The 7,500-nt window shown below is 41.6% G+C and overlaps 1 protein-coding gene across 2 annotated transcripts in view; it reads right to left on the bottom strand.

Moving 5' to 3' along the window:
- Window positions 1-7,500, bottom strand: part of LOC122263625 (carbohydrate sulfotransferase 5) — a 47,634-nt gene that overhangs the window by 17,930 nt on the left and 22,204 nt on the right. Inside the window, exon 1 of one of the 2 annotated variants that reach the window (XM_043032150.2) lies at window positions 3,692-7,500. This exon is cut by the window's right edge and continues 529 nt beyond it. The exons of the other annotated variant lie outside the window; for it this stretch is intronic. The gene's annotated coding sequence lies outside the window, so the exon portion shown is untranslated. The remainder of the gene's footprint in view (window positions 1-3,691) is intronic. 2 annotated transcript variants of the gene reach the window in all.

Genomic DNA, 7,500 nt, shown 5'->3' with positions numbered 1-7,500 from the left:
TCCTTCCTTTCTCTCTCTCTATCCCTCTCTCTCTCTCTCTCTCTCTCTCTCTCTCTCTCTCTCTCTCTCTCTCTCTCTCTCTCTCTCTCTCTCTCTCTCTCTCTCTCTCTCTCTCTCTATCTCTCTATCTCTCTCTATCTCTCTCTCTCGCTATCTATCTCTATATCTATCTATCTCTCTCGCTATCTATCTCTATCTCTATCTATCTATCTCTCCCTCTATCTCTCTCTCTCTATTTCTCCCTATCTATCTATTTATCAAGTATATATCTATCATTCCACTCGAACAGCTTTATTCCAACACCACTCTCTTCACATATTTTATCATGATCACGTAATTTGGCTCACCGACCATCATGTGCGTCATTATCTATAATTCCCATTGTCATTCCTACCAGCTGTATTTTCTTCACTAAAAGAGATTGTTGCATTTCAACCTTGGGAATGAATTCTTTGGCTGGATTTTGTTCGGTTGAGTTGCATTCTGAGAGATGTATTTTCGTTCAAGGTTTGGTGTAGGATGTTCCAAATCCTAATCTTTATCGTGATTGTTATCTTCATTCTTTCCAATCCCTTCTGGTATTCTTTTCTTGCTTCCTTTCGTTTCTCAGAATTCCTGTTCACTTCGATTCATGCGATATTTATTGATATATAGAATATAGATGTATAAACACGGAACCATTTTCAGCATTTCCTTCCCAGCTGTTTTTTTTGTTTGTTTGTTTGTTTTTACTTTTCGTCTTCCTTTTCTTTTTTTCTTTCCTTTTCTTTTTCTTCATATTCTTTCTCATCCACTTCTTCTTCTTCCTCCTCTTCCTCTTCTTTCTCTTATTCTCCTTCTTTTTCTTTTTCCTCTTCTTCTTCTACTACATCTTCTTCCTCTTCCTCTCCTTCTTCTTCATCTTCTCCTTCTTGTTCTTCTTCCTCTCCCTCTCCCTCTTCTCCTACTCCCCCTTCTTCTTCTTCTTTTTATCCTTCCTCCTCCTCATCATCATCATCTCCTTATTATTTTGTCACTTCTTGACGTGTCATGAACACAGTGATTGGCGGACATGCTGCCTTCATGTCACGTCCTGTTAGCGTCAGTAATGACTATTCTTGAGGAAGGAAGATAGATGGAGATGACGAAGGAAGAGGAGGGAGATATAGTGGAGATGGAGAGATGGCAGGAAGGGATAAGGATGATTGGGTGAGAGGTGAAGGAGAGAGGATTGAGGGGGAGAAGAAGGTGAAATGATAAGAGAGATAGCATAGAAGTGGGGAGATAAGAGAGAATTGACTAGGAGAGGAAAGAGATAGGAATGATAAGAGAGATAACATAGAAGAGGGGAGATAAGATAAAAATAGACTAGGAGAGGAGACCGAGAGAGAGAGGAGAGAAGCAGAAGGGAATAGGGAGGAAAAGAGAAGAATGAAAAAAATGCAGATATATATATATATATATATATATATATATATATATATATATATATATATATATAGAGAGAGAGATATATATATATATATATAGAGAGAGAGAGAGATAGAGATAGAGAGAGAGAGAGAGAGAAAGAGAGCGAGAGAGAGAGGGAGAGAGAGAGAGAGAGAGAGAGAGAAGGGATTGAAGAAAGAGAAGAAATGCAAAGAGAGAAAGAGAGAAGAAGGAAAACGAAATGAAACAAGAGACCGGCTTATCCGCAGGTCTTCCGCCGTGTCACTGCCAAGCTTGATTCAGTCTCTCCACTTTTACGAATGTACGAGGTTTAAGCGTAGGGAAAGAGTTAGTTTCTTCTTCTTCTGCGTGTTTCTTCCTCTTTTTCTTCATCCTCATATTTATTTCATTATTTCTTTTCCTTCTTCTTCTGTCGCGACATTTTTTTTTTTTTTTCCTTTCGTCATTTCCTTCTTTTCTTTATTTTTATAACTCTTTTCATTTTCTCTTCCTGCTTGTTTTTCGTTTTTTTCTTTTTTCCTCCTCTTTTTCATCATCACTTTCTCTTTGTCTTCTTTTTCTTCCTACTTCTTCTTCTTCGTCTTCTTCTGCTAGTTGATGCGTGACTAGTATGATAGGATTTTGTAAAATCTTCTAGCTGCTCGACTGTCTTTTTTCGCAAAGCAGCTCAGGTTGATCCTGGGTGGTGCATTTTTGCAATTCTGCTTTTTGCAACGTGTTTATTTTCAGACCAGTGCTTTTGCAATTCATCCTGTCTGTCTACATTATGGTTAAAGTCTTTTTTTTTCCTTATTTTTCGATCTGGTCTTGGAATTTGTTTTCAATGCATTTTCGTACACGTAGAAGCACCAAAATATAGAGTTGTTTATGTGTATGTATGCATGTGTGCGTGCAGAAATAAAAAATAAATAATGCATACCACACAAACACAAGAGAGCCTGTTTAATCCATACTTACATCCTAATAAATAGTGTTTTATATAAATGAAGAAAAATATCTACCTCAGTTAATGAATCATCTCTTTACAATATTACCCCGCACCCCCACGTAATCACAGCGAGGACCTCCCCCACCCCAACCAACAAAAAAAACAAAAAAAAAAAAAAAAAAAAAAAAAAAAAAAAAAAAAAAAAAAAAAAACCCCCCCCCCCAAAAAAAAAAAAAAAAAAAAAAAATGAATAGAAAACAAGAGCTCTTGTACCAACATAGAAAACGGAACACCGTCATTCCATCTTCTTTTTTACTCGCGTCTTTATCCCAGTTCACAGCAGTTACGTGACTTCCCTGAGAACTGAAGAGCAAAAGTGACCTGGCAGCAAGAGCGTGTCGATATTCTTCCGCTGGTTCACTGAGCGCAGTTCAACGGGGGTGGTATTGGTCGGTGTCTGATATTGAGGATGTATGAGGATGAGTGTGAGGATTTGGATGAGGATGTTTGGTAATGGTAAGGTTAATAATTTTGAGAGATGCAGCTATAGCGTTAGATAGATAGACAGACAAATAGATAGATAGATAGATAGAACGATTGACAGATAGATGGATAGATAGAACGATTGACAGATAGATGGATAGATAGAACGATAAATAGAAAGACTGACTGATAAAGAGCGAGAGAGAGAGAGAAACAGGAACAGGGAGAGAATGGAATGAAATAGATAGCTTGTATATTGAAACACCGGTATCGCATTGTGCAAATGCATTTCAAGTAAACAATCAAACAAGGAATCATATAAATGCAAAGAGAGAGGCACATAATTCATATAGTGCAATTATCCAATAAAAAAGAACAGGAAAAAAGTTTCAACGCAAACGACACAAACTCACAAAAAGCTACCAAGATTTTCTTTTCCTCATTGAAAGGATTCTGAAGGTGAGGTCCCCGACGTAATGAGCGCGTCCCACGAGTTGCACGCAAAAGACTGACAAATGAGGGAGGAAGCAAAGCACAAGCACGAGGCCACTCTCTTGAAAAGACGGTCATGGGAACCTACACGTTTAACCAGTAGCTCCAACATGGAAGAGTTGAGCAATAAATAAAAGGGGGGAAGGAGACATGATATCGACTTCCCACGTATCATTATTCTGCCACAGATGTCCCTTTCCCTTGAATGTGCAGTGCTGTTGTTGCTGCGCTGACTTTCACCGCTTGACGACTTCTCTCGAGCAGGAACGAGCCAGAAACAAGTAGTTCCCTTCACCAAGCGACGGTGCGCCTCCCCCCCCCCCCCTACCCGCCCGCACCTCTCCAAGTGTGCCTCACCTGCGCCTTCGCCTCAGTCTCGGAAGCCTCGACAATGTTGCACGCCGGCCGTCTAAAGGACTCTGCAGCCCTTTTGCAACACGCACACCAGCCGCTCCGCTGTGATCTCAACGCGGGCCCCGGGATCTCTCCGGTCTTGTTGCTCCGTGTCCTGTAGCATGAGCGCGGTGTGGACGCTGGCCTTGAACGTCAGCTGGTGAGTCAGCCCTCCGGTCCAGGGCTCGGGCTGACGCACAGAGGGCTCGGCGGGGGTGAGGAGAGGGTGAATTGGGGGGGGGGGGGGAAGGTAGGGAAGAGGTCGAAGAAAATGAGGTTCCTGTCGGAGTATGTTGCCTTTGAGGAATAGAACGGAGGGAAGGAGAGGGAGAGGAGGAGGTGGAGGACGAAGCATTACTACCATACTTCGCATTCTGTTCGTAATCCAAGGGATATGCATTCTCGATTAGGAGAGAAAACGCGTCGCAAAGGGAAGGGAGAGGGAAGAAGAGGGCAGGTGGGAAGGGAGAGTGAGGAGAGCAGGGGGAGGGGCAGGAGGAGAAGCAGGGGGAGAGGGATGGGAGGGGGGGGGGCGAGAACCGGGATATCCTTGCTGGGCGAACTCGGCGAAGTGAACTTGCATGTGGTATGTGTGGGCAGCTTCGTACAGCACGATTGTATGTGGCAGTTTGTCCTGTGTGATTATGTGATATTAAAAGTCATAAAAAATGAAAGATCAACATACGTGCATATGATCACGTAACTGCTACGATAATTACGTGACAGTTAGAGAGCTAATTAATGTTATTGTGTGTGTCTGAGAGTGTGGTATGCGTGTGCTTTAAAGTATGAGATCGATATACTTTTACATACCTGTGATGTTACGACATTGAACATACGGAAACACTTACTATTGAGTTCTACCAGTAGTGAAAACAAGAAGCGAGTACATTAATCACATTTCTCAAGAAAGCAACAAACACAACTATATTTTTAGCCTCGTTAACCGGAAGCAAAGCGAATGTGTCTCACGGCTTTGTTCTAGTCGAATCGGGCTCGACAGGAAACTCACTCGTGTCCAAATAAACGTTCATTCGAAAGCACGTACACTGTTTATCATTAATATTCATGATTGTATATATAACACATGACTCTTTCTCTCACGTCGACCGGTTCTCGACATCCATCGACGTGACTTGGCCTCTATATCAGGAACATTTATTGAACATTCGGGAAACGATTTGCTATTAACTGTTCATATCAACGCTACTCGCAACCAAAATTAGCTCCTGAAGCTGCCAGCATCAGAGAGGTGCTTGCAGCGTGGCTTCAGTCTTGCATCAGGGTTGTGGCATCCTCCCAGTCATGCGGAGAAACATTGGCACTAATAAGAGCCCCGTGGCATTCAGGCTGGTGTCACAGTCGGTCGCTGACCCTCAGGGGAGCAGGTGAGGTTAGAATCCGAGGGAGTCGCTCGGACAGGGTTGGGTAAGTGACGTCACTTCTGGGCGTGGCCTGACCTGTCTGTGCGTGCAGGCGTACGTACGTGCGGCGTGCATTGCATCGGGGTTGCGCACTGGGACTTGGCAGTTAGGGTAGTGGAAGCACTAACTACTCGCCGGCATGCTAACTGGCGTCCTAATTAATTAGAGTTAGCGTAATCATGAGCTTCCCCTGTTCTCAAACATCGCATTGTCGGGAAGCAACAGAAAATAAACACTAGCATCTTACTGTTTTTTTCTTTCTTTCTTTCTTTCTTTTTTTCCTTTTAACTCGCCCTCTTTTTTACACATTATTAATAATGCTTCCCCTGCAACGGACGCGGCAGTATGTCACGCCAATTAAACAATTATGCTACGGCAGCACATACGCCCGTTAATGAGGGTTTCGTATTTCCTGGTCGACAGAGTGAAACACACTTTACCATATAATTCACAGCTACGTGGGAAAATAATGATATGTAAGGGAATACCATATAAAAATAGTCTTTAAAATACAGTCTTTCACAAATCACGCAAACACAAAAAAAACGCCATAGCTATCCATCAGGTAATTTCCTCCTTGGAACCTTAAAAAGAAAAAAATCCCCACACAGTCACGTTTCAGAAATATACGCTCCGGCAAAAGGTCAAACCTGAACAACCTGAGGTCACAAGTGTAGGAGTGCAGTTATGAGGTCATGGCTGGCAAGAGTTGAAGGTGGTTTTTCTATTTTTTTCGCGTCTTTCTTCTTCGTTGCATGCGTTTCCCAACCGGAAATGCCTTTTGAAATATTGCTTTCGACTAGAGAGAGAATCTGGATTTACCCGGATTGCCTCATTGTTTTATAGTTTTTTTCTTTTTTTTTTTTTTTTTTTTTGTGAAAGTGAGTTTGAAATGGCGTCCATAACTAGTCTGCACTGGGGAATGCTGAGGAGGTGAGTTTAGTAAAAAAAAAAATATGAGTAAATAGAAATGAGTCAAACTGAGATTCATGTAAATGCAAATAGATTGGATAAAAAATAGATTAAAACAATGAACAAAATAAGTAGCAAGTTAGTAAGGGAAATCAGTAAATAGTTCGAAAAAGGAATGGAAGAATCACAAAACATATATATCACAGAGAAAGGAAAAGAAGAAAAAAAAATAATAAAAAAGACAAAGGAAGCATACGATAAGCAGAATGAACAATAAAAGAAGATGATTCGAAATAACGGGATGGGTAAGCGGGAGGGGGGGGGGTTAGGAGGGTGTCCGACACCTTCCCTTCACTTGACATTTTGGAGGACACGCTTTTTGTTCGCGTTTTGTTGTCTGGAGCGTATCCAGTTTTGTGCGGATCTTCCTTCGTATCGAATCCGTTTTAAGACAACTTATTTGATGTATAAGGCTCTGAAAAATTGCGTAGGTAAGGATGAATAATATTAATGGCGATCTGCGACTGGATACAGAGATAGATTGAAGAATTTCGATGTGAAATTGCGATATTTAAAGCTATAAAGGTCTTACCATCTTGAACTGTGTAATGCCAAGAACAGATGACGCATAAGATAGCAGTTTATGAGTGTACCTTTACTTTAGGTATTTGTTTTAGAGCCATTATGAACATTAGTGTTTGTCCTACCTTCTAAGTATTTGTTTTACGACCATAATTATCACAAGGTTTTTCCCTTTCTTTGTTCAAGTTACTATTCTTTGCTTTGCTTTGAATTCCAGTGAAAAGAAATCTAGTATAATTGTAAGTGTCCGGTTTGTCCAATATCCTGTACCTTAAGAAGCTTATAAAAGTGTTAGCCAGTGTGCTTGCTTCCCTTGCCGTATGGAGTTAGGTGCATAGTTCTTACTTTTGAACAAGTTGTTCTACGGACAAACTAGTTATGTTAAAACAACGTTGGTTATGTAGGTGTTCAAGTTTTTGTACGCGTCGCGGGTCCGATGCTCTTCATCGGCAACCATCACATCGGTTTTGGCTGCACTTGGGTGATGCAACCGGCGCCCGCTTTCGTGTGCTGCGTGCAACCGGCGATTCTCTTGGAAATGCTATGGTTTTGTTTGTTTTTAAGAGTGATTATGCGTTTCACCCACCATGCGTGCGCACTTGGGTATTTATGGGGTTGCGAACGTTTAGTGTCGTTTTGAAGAGTGTAATTGCGGATGGCTAGGGCGCAGGAGGCTGGGTGAATTACGCAATTCTGGGATTAAGGATTTCGTTGCTCGATCGCTTCCTTTCGGAAATAGAATGGAGTCGTCGGCACACTAACTCACAAGCAAATACACCCATTAACGAACAATGATACATGGTTGTTCACACACATATGTATATTCGTGTGTGTGTGTGTTTGTTTGTTTGTATG

Source organism: Penaeus japonicus, unplaced genomic scaffold (genome assembly GCF_977035675.1).
Source record: "Penaeus japonicus unplaced genomic scaffold, GWHDUDI00000001_assembly GWHDUDI00000001, whole genome shotgun sequence".
Taxonomy (NCBI): Eukaryota; Metazoa; Arthropoda; class Malacostraca; order Decapoda; family Penaeidae; genus Penaeus; species Penaeus japonicus.
This window is presented reverse-complemented; position numbering and strand designations above follow the sequence as displayed.